A 23,560-nucleotide genomic window follows, 5' to 3' on the forward strand; every position below is an offset into this window, starting at 1 on the left:
GAAGTATCCCTTTAAACAAGGGCAACAGTGTGATTTACCAATGGAAGTGTGTGTGTGTGTGTGTGTGTGTGTGTGTGTGTGTGTGTGTGTGTGTGTGTGTGTGTGTGTACATGGTGAATTACAGGACTACTTCACTGGATGTGGGAGTGTGGCCTTCACTGGAGAGTGAGTGGGTGAATGAGTGAGTGGGTGACAAAGACCAGTGAAAGAGTGATTAGATTCACACAGGAAAACACTATGTCTACTGATTGTCTGGCTCCATCTACTCCACTTCTTTTCTTTTCCTCCCCTCTCTAGAAACGTGTCTATCCTACAGGAGATGGGTTCAGTAAGTGGGTTGGATGTCCCCCTGGTCCCCACTGAAGTCTAAGAGAGACTGGGACTTGGTCCATGATTGAGACTCAAGTCTATTAGATCCAAGTGTAAGCGTGTGTGAGTGGACTCACTTTAGTAGATGGAGAGAGGAGCAGGCATGGCACAAAAGGTGGCAAGTGACAGCATTGGATGACTGTTTTGTTCAAGAACACAATGACAATGAAAACCTTGGCAAAAACTGAACCAGTTACTTGTGTAGACAAAGATGCAGCAAGTGATGTATTGGAGGCTTATATTTATCATTCTTTCATTTGATGTTCTCCTCTATTTCCCTCTTCCTCCTCCTCTCTAGCTGCCTTTCACACATGTTTCTCTCTCTCAATGAGGAGGAGGCATCAGGGCGGTAACGGCATAAACAGGGCAAACCAAATATCTCACTACACCACCCAAACCACTGATAAAAGTCCAATCGACTACAGTGTGTGTGTGATGGGTTGTTGGGAATAGTATAATATGCCTATATAAACCTGAACATGGAGATATTCAGAAACTGAGTCAACAAGAATTGATTTGAATAAGGACAGGTAAACTGTTCAGGTAAACTGACCCTATTCAACTGACTTCAGTCTGACTTTTTTTATATGGCCAATAGATTTCCAATCAAGACTCAGCCAGAAGAGGCACCGACTGGAACAGGAAATGTGTGTGTTTTGAGTATGCTGTATTTGTGAATGACAGAGCTAGCTACTGTTTAGGGCCTGTCTCTCCCTGTAGTGAATGATGTCTCTGTGCTGGGTCTGTGTGTCTTCTGGCTGATCAGAAGCACGAGGCCAGGCAAGGTCTCATTGACTTAGCTCTGGGTCTTGTTGAATGAGGTGCTTCATAGAGAAAGTTGATGATAGAAATGTAATGTATAGAGCTGACATGATTCCCTACACAAGAAAGAGATGCATTACAATGTATGTCTATCTGGGAATAAGGCCCTAACGTTTCACCAATCATGTGATTTTCTCAGGTGACATGTCTGTGGATCCTTCGCTGTGATTTGTGCCCTAAAGGGTAAGGGGTTATCAGACAACGGCACGTGATTCGACAATAAGAGGGTGTGTGTGTGTGTGTGTGTGTGTGTGTGTGGTTTGTTTGTTTGTTTGTTTGTGTGGCATGAACAGCAACATTCACTCGTGACAAACCACAGTCACAAGGCGAAATCGCCCAGACCTTTACAAGAGGCTCCTTTCAACAGGAGTCACACATGCACTTTCATAGGTACTTGGAGGTAAATAAGGGTGGTTGAGCTATAGATAGATCTAAACTGGGTGTACTATCCAAAATGACTCCTAAAAACAAATGCTACCCTGCTGAACAGAAAATAGTTGTTTGTGCAAGGAGCTAGCGTTCTGGAAATGAGGCTTGTCATCATGGTGAACTGCAGGTGTCAGTGACAACCTCAACACACACGCACCACATACACAGACATAGGTGGTCAGCTTTAGTTCAAGGGTAAGGGGATAGTTTGCATTCCAGTCCTCTCCACTGCATAACCAGAGACTATTTATCTTTGTGTCCCTGCGTCCCCTCCCAGAGCAGTTGGTCCAGGGATGCCGCACAGTGAAGGGCTAAAGGCCATCCCCTTCTGACAGTAAAGAGTGTGATGGGGGGGAAAAGAACTGACCTACCAGGCTAAGAATAGCTTTCACCCAAAACCACCACAGGACCACCACAGGAGGAAGAGCATTGACATCAGCTTCAAATAATTGTCATACTAGCCAGATATTAGCATATACACTGCTCAAAAAAATAAAGGGAACACTTAAACAACACAATGTAACTCCTAGTCAATCACACTTCTGTGAAATCAAACTGTCCACTTAGGAAGCAACACTGATTGACAATACATTTCACATGCTGTTGTGCAAATGGAATAGACAACAGGTGCAAATTATAGGCAATTAGCAAGACACCCCCAATAAAGGAGTGGTTCTGCAGGTGGGGACCACAGACCACTTCTCAGTTCCTATGCTTCCTGGCTGATGTTTTGGTCACTTTTGAATGCTGGCGGTGCTTTCACTCTAGTGGTAGCATGAGACAGAGTCTACAACCCACACAAGTGGCTCAGGTAGTGCAGCTCATCCAGGATGGCACATCAATGCGAGCTGTGGAAAGAAGGTTTGCTGTGTCTGTCAGCGTAGTGTCCAGAGCATGGAGGCGCTACCAGGAGACAGGCCAGTACATCAGGAGACGTGGAGGAGGCCGTAGGAGGGCAACAACCCAGCAGCAGGACCGCTACCTCCGCCTTTGTGCAAGGAGGAGCACTGCCAGAGCCCTGCAAAATGACCTCCAGCAGGCCACAAATGTGCATGTGTCTGCTCAAACGGTCAGAAACAGACTCCATGAGGGTGGTATGAGGGCCCGACGTCCACAGGTGGGGGTTGTGCTTACAGCCCAACACCGTGCAGGACGTTTTGGCATTTGCCAGAGAACACCAAGATTGGCAAATTCGCCACTGGCGCCCTGTGCTCTTCACAGATGAAAGGAGGTTCACACTGAGCACATGTGACAGACGTGACAGAGTCTGGAGACGCCGTGGAGAACGTTCTGCTGCCTGCAACATCCTCCAGCATGACCGGTTTGGCAGTGGGTCAGTCATGGTGTGGGGTGGCATTTCTTTGGGGGGCCGCACAGCCCTGCATGTGCTCGCCAGAGGTAGCCTGACTGCCATTAGGTACCAAGATGAGATCCTCAGACCCCTTGTGAGACCATATGCTGGTGCGGTTGGCCCTGGGTTCCTCCTAATGCCATCCGCCACCTCATCAGGAGCATGCCCAGGCATTGTAGGGAGGGCATACAGGCACGTGGAGGCCACACACACTACTGAGCCTCATTTTCACTTGTTTTAAGGACATTACATCAAAGTTGGATCAGCCTGTAGTGTGGTTTTCCACTTTAATTTTGAGTGTGACTCCAAATCCAGACCTCCATGGGTTGATAAATTGGATTTCCATTGATTATTTTTGTGTGATTTTGTTGTCAGCACATTCAACTATGTAAAGAAAAAAGTATTTAATAAGATTATTTCTTTCATTCAGATCTAGGATGTGTTGTTTAAGTGTTCCCTTTTTTTTTGAGCAGTATATGTATATATATACACAACACTTATGAGACTGGGCCCACAAAGCATCCCTATTAAATGAGCAATTTCAGAACAAGGGTTTCCCAAACCCGGTCCTGGGGGCCCCCCTGGATGCACCTTCAGTTTTTTTTCCATAGCACTAAACAGTTTATTCAAATAATCAACTCATCATCAAGCTTTGATTATATAAATCATATGTGTAGTGCTAGGGTAAAAACCAAAAGGTGCACCCAGTGGGGGGCCCCAGGACAGATCTCTAGCAGGGAGAAAGAGAGGGTCCACTAACTGACATTGTTCAGGGGTGTGAGAGTGTGAGAGAGCAAGTGATCAAGCAAGTGTGTGTGAGTGGACACATATACATGAGTGCATGAGAAAGTGTGCATTTGGTTTAATTTCAGGGCGTGGGGCACACATGCCAAAGCCTTCAATACATGCCAAAGCCTTCAACAGTCATCAAAGTCACCTTACCTAACCTCCAATGCTACAATCCTGTGACCCCAGCATCAAATGAGTCACGGTTCCAATAGAGAACCACCTCTGTGCATCGCATCCAGCTTTAAAGATGCAGTCCGGGATCATAAGCACTTACAAAGCATGTTAAAAATTCCAATTCGTACAACATCATAAGAATTACTTCAAATTATCAAATTGCTCTGAGCATCACTTTAACTACCAACTAACCCGGTGTTTCTCTGCATCACAACACCCACAAATCCCCACCCCCTTTATCAGCCCAAAGAAAGCTGGAGATAAGAGCCTGGGATATTATAAAAGAGTAGGGAGGGCCATCTCTCCACACTGTAAAAAATTAAATAAGCTTATATATTTTTTTAATCCCCTGCTTGCCTGCCATTCCCTTCCTCTCCGTGCTAGATAAGTGCAGGAACAGAGAACCACTGTGCTGCTTTGTTCTGCATCACCTGGCTGATCAGTATGCCAGTCTGTCTCTACCCAGGGCTGTGCTAAATATGCCACTACTACCCCACCACAGCATAAGAGTTCAAGAGGGGGAGAGAGAGCGAGAGAGAGAGAAAGGGAGAGATGATTTGCCTATATGATTCAGGGATCTCTGAGGTTATAAGAGCGATGGATTGGCAGTGGCAAGGAGTGGAACTAGGAAAGGGAGAAGGATGGTGGATGAAGAGAAGATGGATAGAGAGTGGCAGAGAGTGAGACAGGCGCTTGCTAGAGCCCCCCTATTCTTCGCCCCCACCTCCTCACGCCCCTGCCTTGGTGCCTTCTCTGGTCCGCTCCGGGCTTTGATCAGGCCTGTTTCTGATTAAGCTTTGCCCCAGATTTCCTCTCCCTCCCGGGCTAACACCTGGATGGGATCTCCGACCAGCAACAGCCTCCAGGGCCTAGAAAACAACATCCCAGCCAGCCCTAGTCCACTGGGAACAACAACCTTCACCCCTTCAAACCCTTAATCTGATAGGTAAAAGTAGAAAACATGCCCTTAATCTGGCAGCAACTCAAAAAAGGAGGAAGGATGGGTGCTTTAATGTCTCATGGATTTCATCCAATGTTTGTAACTGACTTGGGAAAGGCGACTTCTATGAGGTAAAATATTGAAATTATTTGCCTGCATTAAATGCTAAATGTATAGCCTATACATTTCTCAATATAGCGAGTCCATTAGCAGCAACTCCATTAGCTTCAGAAGGCCTCTTGACTGCTATGCACTTGCTACTGAACTCAAGAGGCCGTCTACACTACGTCTTCCAAGAAAACAATTATCCCCACATGAGCATGTGGCAGCCCTGTTGTGTGTGACTGTGACAGTAAGCAGACACATGGGGCCAAGGCCTCCCAGTTAAACAGATTAATTCACATTACTCACAGAGCAGAGGAAACTAGCCTCCCAGAGAAGCCATTCTAGCTCATTACAGAGAATTTGAGTGGGCTCTCTGGACTAAAGGAAAAGACAATTAGGCTAGCATATTCAAGTGGGCTTCACTAAAAGAAAAAAAAATGAAAATAGTGTTTTGAGAGGGCTAAATGTGTACAAAGACTAAAGGCAGTATAGCCTCAATTTAGTGGATCTCAGGAGAAAACAAAATGACTAAAATGGTTTTATATCATCATCATCATCATCGTCAGCAACAACAACTACATCACCATGCTGCAATAACAAGAGTGTTGCAGGTCACACTGCGACCTGATTACATCTCTCGCTCTCTGTATCCTCTCCAAGTTTGGGCTGTGTCCCAAATGGCACCTTATTCCTAATATAGTCAGAGATCTGTATATAATGACGAGATGTTCTCCTCCCTAACAATGGGAGTCCTTGTCCCAAAAGGCGGGAAGGCAGGTGGTCTGCTTGGTCTGCTTATTAAACCCATAGAAACGCATTGAATAACACTGTATTCCCCGTGTGGACAGACTTTGACAAGAGTATTTGTATTTTGCATTTATTATGGATCCCCATTAGCTGCTGCAAACATTTTTTTTTATTTAACTAGGCAAGTCAGTTAAGAACAAATTCTTATTTACAATGACGGCCTACCAGGGAACAGTGGGTAAACTGCCTTGTTCAGGTGCAGAACGACAGAGTTTTACCTTGTCAGCTCGGGGATTAAATCCAGCAACCTTTTGGTTACTGGGCCAAAGCTCTAACCACTAGGCTACCTGCCGTCCCATATTAATGCCCATGATTTTGGAATTAGATATGCAACGAGCACACATGTCCACATACTTTTGGTTATGTAGTGTATGTGTGAAGCTAATGCGTCTTGAGTTTAATATATAAATAAATGCTGAGACAAGAAGAAGGGGAGGGGTGTGTGGTGAAGATATGCAGTGCCTTCAGAAAGTATTCATAACCCTTGACTTATTCCAAATGTTCTTGTGTTACTACCTGAATTCTAAAATGTATTAAATTGTATTTTTCTTCCTCACTCATCTACACACAATACCCCATAATGACAAAGTAAAAACATACTTTTAGAAATGTTGGCAAATTTATTGAGAGTGAAATACAGAATCTCTTTTACATAAGTATCCAAGTATTGAGTCAATACCTTGAAGAAGCACCTTTGGCAGTGATTACAGCTGTGAGTCTTTCTGGGTAAGTCTCTAAGAGCTTTCCACACTTGGATTTTTTGCAGTATTACTTTAGTGCCTTGTTGCAAACAGGATGCATGTTTTGGAAAATGTTTCAACCTGTTAATTAGGTTAGTATTGTGGAGTAACTACAAATGTTGTTGATCCATCCTCAATTTTCTCCTATCACAGCCATTAAACTCTAACCCGTTTTTATTGGCCTGATGGTAAAATCCTGAGTGGTTTCCTTCCTCTCCGGCAAGTGAGTTATTAAGGACACCTTTGTGAGGCATTGGAAAACATCGCTGGTCTTTGTACCCCACACATACAGATAATTGTATGTCTGGGGTACAAAGATAAGGTAGTTATTCAAAAACCATGTTAAACAGTATTACTATTACTTGTGAAGCTAATTTTTACTCCTGAACTTATTTAGGATTGCCATAACAAAGGGGTTGAATACTTATTGACTCAAGACATTCCAGCTTTTCATTAATTTGTACAAATTTCAAAAAACATAATTCCACTGACCTAATGCATTATTGTGTGTAGGCCAGTGACAAAACACCTCAATTTATTGTATTTTAAATGCAGGTTGTAACACAACAAAATGTAGAAAAAGGTCAAGGACTGCGAATACTTTCTGAAGGCACTGTAAATTATCTAGCTTGCAATTATCTAGTCTTACCATTTCAGCAGAAGAAATGCAAACTCTGGGCTGGTTTTGAATCCCTTAACCTCTTATGGCTAGGGGGCAGTATTTTCACGGCTGGATAAAAAACGTACCCGATTTAATCTGGTTACTAATCTTACCCAGTAACTAGAATATGCATATACTTATTATATATGGATAGGAAACACCCTAAAGTTTCTAAAATAGTTTGAATGGTGTCTGTGAGTATAACAGAACTCAAATGGCAGGTCAAAACCTGAGAGATTCCTTTACAGGAAGTGGCCTGTCTGACCATTTCTGGAACTTCTTTGCCATCTCTATCTTTTACTAAGGATCTCTGCTCTAACGTGACACTTCCTACGTCGTCCATAGGCGCTCAGAGCCCGGGAAAAACCTGAATGTCGTCATCCCAGCCCCAGGCTGAAACACATTATCGCCTTTCTCAAGTGGCCGATCAAGGGACTGTGGGCTTAGGCGCGTGACCTGGCCGCCCCCGTCTTTGTGATTTTTTTCCTCTGTTTGCCGAAAAGGAGATTCCCGGTCAGAATATTATCGCTTTTCTACGAGAAAAATGGCATAAAAATTGATTTTAAACAGCGGTTGACATGCTTCGAAGTACGGTAATGGAATATTTAGAATTTTTTTGTCACGAATTGCGCCATGCGCGCGACCCTTCTTTACCATTTCGTATAGTGTCTGGAACGCACGAACAAAACGCCGCTATTCGGATATAACGATGGATTATTTTGGACCAAACCAACATTTGTTATTGAAGTAGCAGTCCTGGGAGTGCATTCTGACGAAGACAACAAAGGTAATGAAACTTTTGTAATAGTAAATCGGAGTTTGATCAGGGCTAAACTTGGTCGGTGTCTAAATGGCTAGCCGTGATGGCTGGGCTATCTACTGAGAATATTGCAAAATGTGCTTTCACCGAAAAGCTATTTTAAAATCGGACATATCGAGTGCATAGAGGAGTTCTGTATCTATAATTCTTAAAATAATTGTTATGTTTTTTGTGAACGTTTATCGTGAGTAATTTAGTAAATTCACCGGATGTTTGCGGGGGGTATGCTAGTTCTGAACGTCACATGCTAATGTAAAAAGCTGGTTTTTGATATAAATATGAACTTGATTGAACAAAACATGCATGCATTGTATAACATAATGTCCTAGGGTTGTCATCTGATGAAGATCATCAAAGGTTAGTGCTGCATTTAGCTGTGGTTTTGTTTTTTGTGACATTATATGCTAGCTTGAAAAATGGGTGTCTGATTATTTCTGGCTTGGTACTCTGCTGACATAATCTAATGTTTTGATTTCGCTGTAAAGCCTTTTTGAAATCGGACAGTGTGGTTAGATAAAGGAGAGTCTTGTCTTTAACCTCTATGGGCTAGGCGGGACGAATTCGTCCCACCTACGTAACAGCCAGTCTAATCCAGTGGCGCGATTTTTGAATCGTTTGAAATACTATTACTTCAATTTCTCAAACATATGACTATTTTACAGCTATTTAAAGACAAGACTCTCGTTTATCTAACCACACTGTCCGATTTCAAAAAGGCTTTACAATGAAAGCAAAACATTAGATTATGTCAGGAGAGTGCCCAGCCAGAAATAATCAGACACCCATTTTTCAAGCTAGCATACAATGTCACATAAACCCAAAGCCACAGCTAAATGCAGCACTCACCTTTTATGATCTTCATCAGATGACACACCTAGGACATTATGTTATACAATACATGCATGTCTGTTCAATCAAGTTCATATTTATATCAAAAAACAGCTTTTACATTAGCATGTGACGTTCAGAACTAGCATAACTTCCGGTGAATTTACTAACAATTTTACTAAATTACTCACGATAAACGTTCACAAAAAGCATAACAATTATTTTAAGAATTATAGATACATTACTCCTCTATGCACTCGATATGTCCGATTTTAAAATAGCTTTTCGGATGACGCACATTTTGCAATATTCTAAGTACATAGCCCAGCCATCAAGGGCTAGCTATTTAGACACCCAGCACGTTTAGCCTTCACCAATATCAGATTTACTATTATAAAAGTTTGATTACCTTTTGTTGTCTTCGTCAGAATGCACTCCCAGGACTTCTACTTCAATAACAAATGTAGGTTTGGTCCCAAATAATCCATCTTTATATCCAAATAGCGTCGTTTTGTTCGTGCGTTCTAGACACTATCAGAATGGTAATCCACGGTCGCACGCATGGCGCAGAACGTGACAAAAAAATTCTAAATATTCCATTACCGTACTTCGAAGCATGTCAACCGCTGTTTCAAATAAATTTTTATGCAATTTATCTCGTAGAAAAGCGATAATATTCCGACCGGGAATCTGCAATAAGCTAAACAGCCTAATGAATATACTCCACGGGGGCTAATCGCGCACGCGCCTCATTCAATGGTCCTCTGATCGGCCACTTGGATAAGGTGATAATCTGTTTCAGCCTGAGGCTGCCTCATCATCCTTCAGGATTTTCCCGGCTTCTGAGAGCCTATTGGAGCCCTGGGAATTGTCACATTACAGCTAAGATCCTTACTCTTCAATAAACATTTGCAAGACGCACGACTCCTTGTCAGACAGGCCACTTCCTGCATGAAACCTTGTCAGATTTTTGCCTGCCATAGGAGTTCTGTTATACTCACAGACACCATTCAAACAGTTTTAGAAACTTTAGGGTGTTTTCTATCCAAACCTGAACAATAATATGCATATTCTAGCTTCTGAGTTGGTGTAGGAGGCAGTTAAAAATGGGCACATATTTTTTCCAAAATTCTCAATACTGCCCCCTAGCCCAAACAGGTTAAAATGCTGTGAAATAGTCATATGTTTGAAAAATTGAAGTTTTTGTATTTTTGAGGAATTTGTAATTCGCGCCACGCCTATCATTGGATATTGGAGCAGGTGTTCCGCTAGCGGAACGTCTAGATGTAAGAGGTTAAACTCTCGTAGTTCTTTCCAATGTGTGAACGCAAATCCAAGGCTTACTCTCGTCTTGGCCCGGGCTCGATCACTTTCCCTTTTTGCTTGTCTGTTCTCCAAATTTCTGTTTCTTTGGCTTAGATGGAGTAGTTTCTGCTGGGTCAGGTTGTTTGCCCCTGGCGTCTGACATGTCTGTAAGCTAGCTATCTAAGATAGCCAAGTGCAGGCCATAGACCTGCTGTCCATGTGGCAGGTGATCTCGCATTCGTTGACTTAACTTTCTATTATTATTTTAATTCAGATTTTATGATTAACCATGTGACAATGATTTTGAGAAATGAAAACATTATTATTGAAATTAAACTGTTCAACAAAAATGTGCATATGAAAATTATAACTGGCACGCAGAATGGTAGAAATGGTAGGCTAAATTGTAAGCTTACCCAAACTGTAAGCTCACCACCTATGAAGTCTTTGTAAAATAATTGCCTCCACATTTCAGTGGTCGGATTTTGCGAATAGGCTACTTTGACGCAAGGTAAGACATGCCTCATAATATGAAATAAAACATCCCAGGTTACAAACAATTAAGTATGTTTTCAAAATGCATACTGCCTGCAGCTCACATTGTAAAGTGGTGGGTGATGCACTGATAGCCTGATGCCTGTACTTCAATGGTGAATGGGAGGCGAGCATCAAATACTACACTATAGTTGAGAAATAAAAACAGTATCTCTTTTTTAAATTGTGCGTAATGAATGGGCTTACGTTTTACTCCAGCAACAACCAGCTGAGGAGCTGCAGGTGAAATCCCACTCAAAATAGGCTCTGTATGCTGTGCCCGTATGATAGTTGTTGGAAAAATAAGACACATAACCAACAAAAATACACACAGGCCAATATAATTGATAAATAATTCAAATTAACCTGTTAGGGCTAGGGGGCAGTATTGACACGGCTGGATAAAAAACATACCCGATTTAATCTGGTTACCACTCCTACCCAGTAACTAGAATATGCATATACTTATTACATATGGATAGAAAACACCCTACATTTTCTAAAACTGTTTGAATGGTGTCTGTGAGTATAACAGAACTCAAATGGCAGGTCAAAACCTGAGAGATTCCTTTACAGGAAGTGGCCTGTCTGACCATTTCTTGAACTTCTTTTCCATCTCTATCATTTACTAAGGATCTCTGCTCTAACGTGACACTTCCCACGTCGTCCATAGGCGCTCAGAGCCCGGGAAAAAAACGAATGTCGTCATTCCAGCCCCAGGCTGAAACACATTATCGCCTTTCTCAAGTGGCCGATCAAGGGACACTGGCCTTATGCGCGTGACCCCGACCGCCCCCGCCTTTGGGATTTTTTCCTCTGTTTGCCGAAAAGGAGATTCCCTGTCGGAATATTATCGCTTTTCTACGAGAAAAATGTCGTAAAAATTGATTTTAAACAGCGGTTGACATGCTTCGAAGTACGGTAATGGAATATTTAGAATTTTATTGTCACGAATTGCGCCATGCGCGCGACACTTCTTTACTATTTCGGATAGTGTCTGGAACGCACGAACAAAACGCCGCTATTCGGATATAACGATGGATTATTTTGGACCAAACCAACATTTGTTATTGAAGTAGCAGTCCTGGGTGTGTATTCTGACGAAGACAACAAAAGGTAATCAAACTTTTATAATAGTAAATATGATTATGGTGAGTGCTAAACTTGCCGGGTGTCTAAATAGCGAGCCCGTGATGCCTGGGCTATGTACTTAGAATATTGCAAAATGTGCTTTCACCAAAAAGCTATTTTAAAATCGGACATATCGAGTGCATAGAGGAGGTCTGTATCTATAATTCTTAAAATAATTGTTATGCTTTTTGTGAACGTTTATCGTGAGTAATTTAGTAAAATGTTAGCGAATTCCCCGGAAGTTTGCGGGGGTATGCTAGTTCTGAACGTCACATGCTAATGTAAAAAGCTGGTTTTTGATATAAATATGAACTTGATTGAACAAAACATGCATGTATTGTATAACATAATGTCCTAGGGTTGTCATCTGATGAAGATCATCAAAGGTGAGTGCTGCATTTAGCTGTCTTCTGGGTTTTGGTGACATTATATGCTGGCTTGAAAAATGGGTGTCTGATTATTTCTGGCTTGGTACTCTGCTGACATAATCTAAAGTTTTGCTTTCGTTGTAAAGCCTTTTTGAAATCGGACAGTGTGGTTAGATTAACGAGAGTCTTGTCTTTAAATGGCTGTAAAATAGTCATATGTTTGAGAAATTGAAGTAATAGGATTTTTAAGGTTTTGAAAATCGCGCCACAGGATAGCAGTGGCTGTTACGTAGGTGGGACGAATTCGTCCCGCCTAGCCTAGAGAGGTTAACCTATAGACCGATAAGCATGACGGTCAAATGTATTTACATCAACTGAAATTTCCATCAATAAATAAAAAGCATTATTTTGTAATGGGATTTGTTTTTCTCCCAGTCATTTTGGCCAGGAACAGTTTAGTTTATCATTGGCTTTTCATGTATTTATTTCGTTTTTTGGGGGGGGGAAAGCCGGCAATTGGCAGCTAACAGAAACCCTTGCTAACCAGCGCTCTTTACTTCTACATTGCCATCTACATCCCTCTTTTTCTTTCTTCTTCTCCATCTTTCGCTCTTTCTCTGGCTTTTCTCCTCGTTTATAGGCTAGAGATGTCACCATTGTAGCCTCTAGTCTACTGCTCTTAGCAGGGCTGACACACAGACCTGTGGCCATTTGTCACCATGGTGAAGTGACAGAGTGTGAGAGATGAGAGAAAACACATTTAGCATTTCTGCTCGCCAGTGTAGAGAGCGCAAGAACAACAGAGGGAATGCAGAGATGGCAAGAAAGGATAAAGACAAAACTGTCACAGTCTCTGTCATGGACAAATGCAAGCCAATCTAGGGACAAATCATGTGTTTAAAAAAGGTGAAAACAGTAACATGATCGGCACTTGCTAAGATTACTACAGCAGCACACAGAGAGTAGAGATAGTAGCATAACATTTCACCACATTTCCAATCACACCGCCATAGACAAAAGTGACTAAGTAACACTATCTGCTAGTGGATTCCGTTGGCAGTGTTATGAAACAAGCGGGTGGACGAGTGATGTAGTATTGTAGTCTCCAGTCAAGGCCAACTCTAATCAGTCAGTGTAATTGCTGGGACAGACTTTGAGATGCAGAAATATTTGTCTTTGCTCTTCATCCAGCGTTCAACAAAAGCGGGGCGAGTCGATCTGGGGGCGGGCAGTGTTCTGCCCTCGCCCTCTGAGCAGCCAAGCAGAGAGGAGCAACAGAGGGGTCACAAACTAACAAACAGAAAAAAGTTTCAGCTGGAGGGGGAGGGTGACATGATGGTACACAAGTCCCTGGTGGCAGACTGAGTGCTGTGAGTACACCGAATGGGGCTCTCCTCTGATTACTAAGACCCTCTCGTAAGAACAACAACCACTACAGAGACAACTCTAAACCAGTTCCTTTGAGACCCCTTAATATATTGGGCTTCAACCACTCGCCCAAGAGTGCCTCTAATTGGCAGTAGTGGCACTGCCAGGATTGGGGGAGTAGAGGAGGCGAGAGGAGGGGAGGGAGAGGGAAAGAGGAGGGAGGGTGCTTCATTTCAATTTGAGAGTCCCATTGTTTTAATAAGTACATTCCGCCACCCCCCTCTTTTCAACTCCTGGAGTCCCCTTCAGAAAGCCCACACTCCGCCAAGTCAAAAGGCGGTGTTTTGCCCATGAGAGCGGCGAGGGGTTGGGGTTGTTTTGATACTTTGTCCTCCCCATCTCCTGTGAAAGGCATGTCTGGATGGGCCACTCCAGTTCATTAGGGAGTGTATGCCTTTCAGCCGTGTCCCCACTCCAAACCCAGGCCTCAATGGGGCCTCCAGACAGAGCCCCCTCATTGTTTGTTTAATAGAGCTTGTTGCTCAGGGCCCCCAGCCCTCATCCAGAGTAATGCTGGTTCATTTAGTGTTCGTGGGGGTGAGTGTCCAATGACTGCGGATGCGCAAGGAGAGAGGCAGACACCAATAACTTGCATGCATTTTTCAAGGCTACCAAAGCCCTCTACGGCCCATCAAAACAGGGCCTTGCACCACTCCAGTCAAAGGACAGGACCGAAATCTTTAAAAACAAGGATACAATCAACTCCTACTGACAAGGACACCATGACGATGTGGTAGATGATTCTGTCTTCAGTGACATCCGAACACCCTACTGCTGAAGAACCAACCAATCTTGAAGTGGCCAAAGCCGTCAAGCAGATGAAAGAGAACAAGGCCAGTGGGCCAGACCAGATACCTGCTACAGACATAGAGGAGAATGTCTACTAGAACACCTGCATGTCAGGATTTGGAATGAAGACCTTCCCAACAAACTGTAAGAAACCATCATTGTTACCATCTTCAAGAAAGGGGACAGGTCAGAATGTGGCAACTACAGGGGAATCTCAATCATTTCCAACGCATGCAATAACCCCCTTGCCAAAATACTCCTCCCTGAATCCCAGTAGACCTGGCCTGTGCACCAGCCAGACAGTTGTTTGGCTAGCTGAGTTTCTACAGCGCACGGGATGGAGTTTTCAAAACAAGTGGCCATTGATGCAAATAATTATGCAAATAATTATGATTCTGCCATGTAGGCTACTTTGTATGTACCTTTTAATTGCCTTTCAATTTACCAGAAAGGCAATCATTAGTAGTCCTAGGCCCTACGCGCACCGCACACAGCAGGGCTCGACATTCAGGTAAATTTGCTAGTGGCACACTGGACCAGTGCCAACTGAAAACTACTGTCTCGAATTAAAAATATATATATACTGGCAGGGGTCAAGATCTGACAGGAAAACGAATGATAAGTGCATAATTTCAATAGCAGGTGATTTTATCTTTCATTTTAGAGCTGAGAAAGTAGCCTATACAGGGTTCATTTTAGAGGTTGACCGATTAATCGCCATGGCCGATTAATTAGAGCCGATATTCAAGTTTTCATACCAATCGGTAATCGGCCGATTATGGGCGATTACATTGCAATCCACGAGGAAACTGCGTGGCAGGCTGACCACCTGTTATGCGAGTACAGCATCAAAAGGACCTTGTGGCTGCAAGGAGCCAAGGTAAGTTGCTAGCTAGCATTAAACTTATCATATGAAAACAATCAATCTTCACATAATCAATAGTTAACTACACATGGTTGATGATATTACTAGGTTAACTAGCTTGTCCTGCGTTGCATATAATCAAAGCGTTGACTGTTAATTTAACACAGAATCACAGCCTACTTCAACGTCGCCAAACAGGTGAGGATTTAACAAAATTGCATTCGCGAAAAAAGCACAATCGTTGCACAAATGTACCTAACAATAAACATCAATGCCTTTCTTAAAATCAATACACAGAAGTATATATTTTTAAACCTGAAGTATATATTTTTAAACCTGCCTATTTAATTAAAATAAATTAATGTTAGCAGGCAATATTAACTAGGAAAATTGTGTCACTTCTCTTGCGTTCTGTGCAAGCAGAGTCCGGGTATATGCAACAGTTTGGGCTGCCTGGCTCGTTGCGAACTGTGTGAAGACCATTTCTTCCTAACAAAGACCGTAATTCATTTGCCAGAATATTACATAATTATGACATAACATTGAAGGTTGTGCAATGTAACAGCAATATTTACGGAAACAGTTCCGTATTTCACTGAAAGAATAAACATTTTGTTTTCGAAATGATAGTTTCCGGATTTGACCATATTAAAGGACCAAAGGCTCATATTTCGGTGTGTTTATTATAATTAAGTCTATGATTTGATATTTGATAGAGCAGTCTGACTGAGTGGTGGTAGGCAGCAGCAGGCTCGTAAGCATTCATTCAAACAGCACTTTACTGCGTTTGCCAGCAGCTCTTAGCAATGCTTGATCCACAGCGCTGTTTATGACTTAAAGCCTAATCAACTCCTGAGATTAGGCTGGCAGTACTAAAGTGCCTATAAGAACATCCAATAGTCAAAGGTATATGAAAAGTCAAAATGGTATAGAGAGAAATAGTCAACGCGCCATAAATCCGATAATAACTACAACCTCAAACTTCTTACTTGGAAATATTGAAGACTCATGTTAAAAGGAACCACCAGCTTTCATATTTTCTAATGTTCTGAGCAAGGAACTTAAACGTTAGCTTTTTTACATGGCACATATTGCACTTTTACTTTCTTCTCCAACACTGTGTTTTTGCATTATTTGAACCACATTTAACATGTTTCATGATTTATTTGAGACTAAATTTATTTTGATGTATTATCAGGCCACTGATGGGGATGACTAGCCCGGAGGGTTTCCAAAACCTCCCCTGTATGTTGAGCCCTGACACACACAGACAGAGGCATTCCCGAGCCGTTGTTGCCTCTTCAGAAAGTTGGTTGTGAACCAAAAATGAACGTGACCAGTTAAAAAAAATGTTCACTGGCACTCTTGCGACCAATTACCGTTTTGGTCGCAGTATCGAACCCTGCATGGCCGCTATACATGGCCTTCTTCGATCTGACAAAGTTATTTGACTCTTAACCGTGAGGACCTGTGGAGCATCCTCCTGAGATAGGGCTGCCCTACTAAATTTGATAACATCCTCCGCCTCCTGCATAACGGTATGAAGACTGTCAATCTCTCTGGTAGTGAAACCACAGAGCCAATTGAGATAAGGACTGGAGTAAAGCAAGGCTGCATCATTGCACCAACCCTCTTCTCCATCTTCCTGGCAGCAATGCTCCACCTGACAGAGACCAGACTATTCAGAGGCATACACATCACCTACAGGACAGATTATATCAACTATTTCAGAGCCAAGTCAAGAACCACAACCACTTCTGTTGTAGAATTTCAGTATGCAGATAATTCCCAAGTGAGTGCCTGCTCAGAAGCTGATCTCCAGGCCATGGTTAACATAGTTATAGAAGCATACAGCAGGATGGGTCTAACACTCAACACCAGCAAAACAAAGATCCTCTTCCAGCAAGGTCCGGGAGCACCCCTGCCATCTCCCAAGATCACTGCCAACAATGCATTACTTGAAAACGTCCCCAGTTTCACATACCTAGGTAGCCACCTTTCCACCAATATCCTAATCGATGAAATCCAACATGGGATTGATGGAGCTAGTGCTGCCTTTGGCAAACTCAGAAACAGGGTCTTCGAGGACCACAACATTCCCACCAGGAGATGGATGTGCAACAACGCCGTGATCACCCCTATCCTGCTATACGGTGTAGAAACCTGGACCGCATATCAAAAACACATCAAACCCCTTGAAAAATTCCACCAACGCTACCTCAGGAAAGACTTATCAGCTGGGAACACAGACAAACCAACATCAGTGTCCTGGAACAAACCAACTCCTCCAGTATAGACGCCATTGTAATGAGAAATCAACTCCGATGGGCAGGTCACCTTATGAGGATGAGCGACTCAAGGCTTCCTAAACAGATCTTCTACTCCCAGTTCAGGGGATGAACCCTGTGCCCCTAGTGGTCAGAAAAAGTGTTTCCATGGCAACCTCAAAGGACACCTCAAGATTTTTATTTCATTATTTTATTTAATCTTTATTTAACCAGACAAGTCAGTTAAGAACAAATTCGTATTTACAATGACGGGCTACTTGTAAAGCCCCCCCGGCCCAACCCTCCCCTAACCCGGACAATGCTGGGCCAATTGTGTGTCGCCCTATGGGACTCCCAATCACGGCCGGTTGTGATACAGCCCGGGATCAAATCCGGGTCTGCAGGGACTGCGTTCATCTAGCATTGCGATGCACTGCCTTAGATCGCTGCGCCAATCTGGACCCTAAGAAATGCCATATGAATCCAAATAACTGGGAAATCCTTGCCCTTGACAGATCTTCATGGAGGTCCAAAATCATCAACAGAACTCAACGCTGAGGCCTAAAGAAGAGAACTAACAGCCGGAAAGAGAGCACGCCGCAAAGCACAAGACATCCCTGCCCCCACTGAGACAAGATCTGCAAGTCACAGATCGGCCTGTTCTGCCATCTCATGTGTGTGTGAGAAATAGGAGGGAGAGGGAAAGAAAGAGAGAGACAGAGAGAAAGGAAGAGAGCGAGCGCAGAGCTGTCCCGTCCCATTTACAATTAACAAAAATATAAACACAACATGTAAAGTGTTGGTCCCATGTTTTATGAGCTGAAATAAAACATCCCAGAAATGTTCCACACGCACAAAAATATTATTTCTCTCAAATGTGGTGCACAAATGAGTGTACATCCCTGTTAGTGAGCATTTCTACTTTGCCAAGATAATCCATACACCTGACAGGTGTGGTATATATCCTACCTGACAGGTCGCTCCTACCAGGTGGCGTGGCGAGAATCTGTCTCCGCACCATGCGCTCTCACCACTGGTGTCCCCCAGGGCTCTGTTCTAGGCCCTCTCCTATTCTCGCTATACACCAAGTCACTTGGCTCTGTCATATCCTCACATGGTCTCTCCTATCATTGCTATGCAGACGACACACAATTAATCTTCTCCTTTCCCCCTTCTGATAACCAGGCGGCGAATCGCATCTCTGCATGTCTGTCAGACATATCAGTGTGGATGACGGATCACCAGCTCAAGCTGAACCTCGGCAAGACGGAGCTGCTCTTCCTCCCGGGGAAGGACTGCCCGTTCCATGATCTCGCCATCACGGTTGACAACTCCCTTGTGTCCTCCTCCCAGAGTGCTAAGAACCTTGGCGTGATCCTGGACAACACCCTGTCGTTCTCCACTAACATCAAGGCGGTGACCCGATCCTGTAGGTTCATGCTCTACAACATTCGCAGAGTACGACCCTGCCTCACACAGGAAGCGGCGCAGGTCCTAATCCAGGCACTTGTCATCTCCCGTCTGGATTACTGCAACTCGCTGTTGGCTGGGCTCCCTGCCTGTGCCATTAAACCCCTACAACTCATCCAGAACGCCGCAGCCCGTCTGGTGTTCAACCTTCCCAAGTTCTCTCACGTCACCCCGCTCCTCCGCTCTCTCCACTGGCTTCCAGTTGAAGCTCGCATCCGCTACAAGACCATGGTGATTGCCTACGGAGCTGTGAAGGGAACGGCACCTCCATACCTTCAGGCTCTGATCAGGCCCTACACCCAAACAAGGGCACTGCGTTCATCCACCACTGGCCTGCTGGCCCCCCTACCTCTGAGGAAGCACAGTTCCCGCTCAGCCCAGTCAAAACTGTTCGCTGCTCTGGCACCCCAATGGTGGAACAAGCTCCCTCACGACGCCAGGACAGCGGAGTCAATCACCACCTTCCGGAGACACCTGAAACCCCACCTCTTTAAGGAATACCTAGGATAGGATAAAGTAATCCTTCTAACCCCCCCCCTTAAAAGATTTAGATGCACTATTGTAAAGTGGTTGTTCCACTGGATATCATAAGGTGAATGCACCATTTTGTAAGTCGCTCTGGATAAGAGCGTCTGCTAAATGACTTAAATGTAATGTAATGTAATGTAATGTATATCAAGAAGCTGATTAACCTGTTAGGGCTAGGGGGCAGTATTGACACGGCTGGATAAAAAACGTACCCGATTTAATCTGGTTACTACTCCTGCCCAGTAACTAGAATATGCATATAATTATTGGCTTTGGATAGAAAACACTCCAAAGTTTCTAAAACTTTGAATGGTGTCTGTGAGTATAACAGAACTAAGTTGGCAGGTCAAAACCTGAGAAGATTCTGTACAGGAAGTACCCTGTCTGACCATTTCTTGAACTTCTTTGCCATCTCTATCAATTACAGGGGATCTCTGCTCTTACGTGACACTTTCTACGGCTCACATGGTCTCTCAGAAGGCGGCAAAATGCTGAATCGTGGCTTTGCAGGCTCTGGCTGAAACAAAGTAGCGCGTTTGGGTAGTGGCTGGTTACAGTACTGTGAGACTCAGGCTCGTGCCCGCGTCAACTGAAAGCTCTCTTTTCCTTTGTCTGTTTACCTAAAAGGATATTCCCGGTCAGAATATTATCGCTTTTTTACGAGAAAAATGGATTTTAAACAGCGGTTGACATGCTTCGAAGTACGGTAATGGAATATTTCGATTTTTTTTGTCACGAATTGCGCCATGCGCACGACCCATATTTACCATTTCGGATAGTTTCTGGAACGCACGAACAAAACGCCGCTATTCGGATATAACGATGGATTATTTGGGACCAAACCAACATTTGTTATTGAAGTAGAAGTCCTGGGAGTGCATTCTGACGAAGACAACAAAGGTAAGAACATTTTTGTTATAGTAAATCTGATTTTGGTGAAGGCTAAACTTGCCGGGTGTCTAAATAGCTAGCCCGTGATGGCAGGGCTATGTACTTAGAATATTGCAAAATGTGCTTTCACCAAAAAGCTATTTTAAAATCGGACATATCGAGTGCATAGAGGAGTTCTGTATCTATAATTCTTAAAATAATTGTTATGCTTTTTGTGAACGTTTATCGTGAGTAATTTAGTAAATTGTTAGTAAATTCCCCGGAAGTATGCTAGTTCTGAACGTCACATGCTAATGTAAAAAGCTGTTTTTTTATATAAATATTAACTTGATTGAACAAAACATGCATGTATTGTTTAACATAATGTCCTAGGGTTGTCATCTGATGAAGATCATCAAAGGTTAGTGCTGCATTTAGCTGTCTTCTGGGTTTTTGTGACATTATATGCTAGCTTGAAAAATGGGTGTCTGATTATTTCTGGCTGGGTACTCTGCTGACATAATCTAATGTTTTGCTTTCGTTGTAAAGCCTTTTTGAAATCGGACAGTGTGGTTAGATTAACGAGAGTCTTGTCTTTAAAATGCTGTAAAATAGTCATATGTTTGAAAAATTAAGGTATTTGAAAATCGCGCCACTGGATTACACTGGCTGTTACGTAGGTGGGACGAATTCGTCCCGCCTAGCCCAGAGAGGTTAAACAGCATGATCAGTACACAGGTGCACCTTGTGCTGGGGAAAATAAAAAGGCCACTCTAAAATGTGCAGTTCTATCACAGATGTCTCAAGTTGAGAGAGCGTACAATTGGCCTGCTGACTGCAGGAATGTCCACCAGGGCTGTTGGCATAGAATTGAATGTTAACTTCTCTACCATAAGCCGTCTCCAACATCATTTTAGAGAATTTGGCAGTACGTCTAACCGGCCTCACAACCGCAGACCATGTGTATGGCTATGGCGTTGTGTGGGCAAGTGGATTGCGGATGTCAACTTTGCCACTGAGTGCCCCATGGTGATGTTGGCGTTATGGCATGGGCAGGCATAAGCTACAGACAACGAACACAATTGCATTTTATCGATTGACAATTTGAATGCACAAAAATACCACGACAAGATCCTGAGGCCAATTGTGAGGCCCATTTTTTTGTAAGGTATCTATAACCAACAGATGCGCATCTGTATTCCCAACCATGTGAAATCCATAGATTAGGGCCTAATGAATTTATTTCAATTGACTGATTTCCTCATATGAACTGTATCTCTGTAAAATCGTGTTAGTTGCATGTTGCCTTTATATTTTTCTTCAGTATATTTCAATTAATACATTAATACTGGACCTAACTTTTTCCACATAGCACACTTTCTCTAACCACACAAATCCTCCTCCCTTTCTGTCATCCGCACGCACGCACACACACACGCCTCAAGGCTTAGGGTCAGTCCTACATACCCAATGTTGGATGCCTCCTCGCCATTACACCCCTTAAAGCGGATCCCAGCTATAATGATATTATTCACCTACCGGGTTCCTGCGAGAGGGAGAGCGAGGGTCCTAGAGGGATGAAAGATGGGTCCTTCATCCTCAGATAAACACTAGCCTTATATTAACCTCAAACTCCAGAGAGGTGTGAAAGAAACCCTCTATTTCAGCACCATTTGCAGGCAAGTAGAGAGACTGCTGTATCCATGTCAGGACTCCTGCAGGGTAGGGGGCAAAGATTGTGCATGAAGCAGCAGGAATACTTCTAGGTGAATAGGCGACAAAAAGACCTTCGGTTGATATGAAGAGGGGTTCACAGGAGTGAGGAGAGGTGCAGAAAAAGGGATCCACAAGAGATGAGAGGAACAGAATGGGGTATGACGGAAAGAATGATAAGGTTCAGACATTTATTGGGATATGATGAGGTAGGGTACACATAATATTAAAGAGGACACTTTATGGGATAAGCAGTGGAGGTAGAGGTAAATAGCAGTGTGTGTGCGTGCGGCCAGCGCTGGCCCAGTCATCAAGGAGCAGAGGAACTGCCCTGACACCAAATAAAGGAGAAAAATACTTATCCCTCTCTTTCTCTACTTCTCACTATCCCTTTCTATCCTTATGGGACTGACTATAAGGGGGGAATGTTTGTAAACAGTCACGCAGAGTGCACAGAGCCACACACTCACCCTGCCATCGTCGGGCTGTGTCCAGTCACCCAGTCTGTTAAAGGGGCCGTCTAGCTCTTGGTCTCTCCAGAGTTATTTATATACTGACCTCTTAACCTATTTGCTGTATGGCTCCACTGTATGGAGAGAGTTAGAGATAGCCAAACCCACCCCCCTCCCCCAAATCCCTGTTCCCCTGGTCCTGTCCAATGTCCCCTACAGGGCCCCTGGCTTGTAGAATGCCCCTCACCCCCTCCTTGGATACCCCACCTCACGTGACATGTGGGGTGACCACATGTGACAGTGTTCCTGCGCTGACAAATTGGTCTGATGTTTTTATTTCCCTTTCACAAGGCCAATTTCCATGGCATGCCTGTGTGTGTGTGTGTGTGTGTGTGTGTGTGTGTGTGTGTGTGTGTGTGTGTGTGTGTGTGTGTGTGTGTGTAGCCCCCACTGTGTCAGTTAACTGAGTTCATTGGACACAATGATACACAATCTCCTGTACTTTCACGAGACAGACAGAGACTTAGAAGAACACTGGCATCAGACATTGCTCAATGTGTCTTGTTTCTGTCTCGTCCGGGGGTCCCATGATGTTTTTTTATATGCTGTGACAATGCCAAGGCATAAGTAGATTCCTTTCAATGCGTGGTCGAAATGTGATTGAGATGCAGAGACGCCTTTTACCGCAACAATACGCCAATGTCCCTATCGTTTCACACAGATGTCTTCATCTGACACGCACAGCATAATGGCTGGACAATAATTACATTTTCTGCACCATACCACCGTGGGAGAGAGAAACAACACCGAAGAGAAAAGGAAAGAAGTGCGTCATCCAACTCTCATGCGTTCTCTCTAAATCAGAGACACAGAAATGAAGCGCCTCCAGAATTCAATTACCTCGCATGTGTGCTTATGTCTCCCTTTCTCTCAGTTCTCCTCTCCTACCCAAGCCTCTCTTTTACTCTCCTTGTCTCTTCTACCCTCTCATCCACCCTGCCTACC

The 23,560-nt window shown here is 43.6% G+C and overlaps 1 protein-coding gene across 5 annotated transcripts in view; it reads right to left on the reverse strand.

Moving 5' to 3' along the window:
* Nucleotides 1–23,560, reverse strand: part of LOC106587054 (low-density lipoprotein receptor-related protein 4) — a 270,120-nt gene that overhangs the window by 225,153 nt on the left and 21,407 nt on the right. The window lies entirely within an intron of this gene.

This window comes from Salmo salar, chromosome ssa26, assembly GCF_905237065.1.
Source record: "Salmo salar chromosome ssa26, Ssal_v3.1, whole genome shotgun sequence".
Classification (NCBI taxonomy): domain Eukaryota; kingdom Metazoa; phylum Chordata; class Actinopteri; order Salmoniformes; family Salmonidae; genus Salmo; species Salmo salar.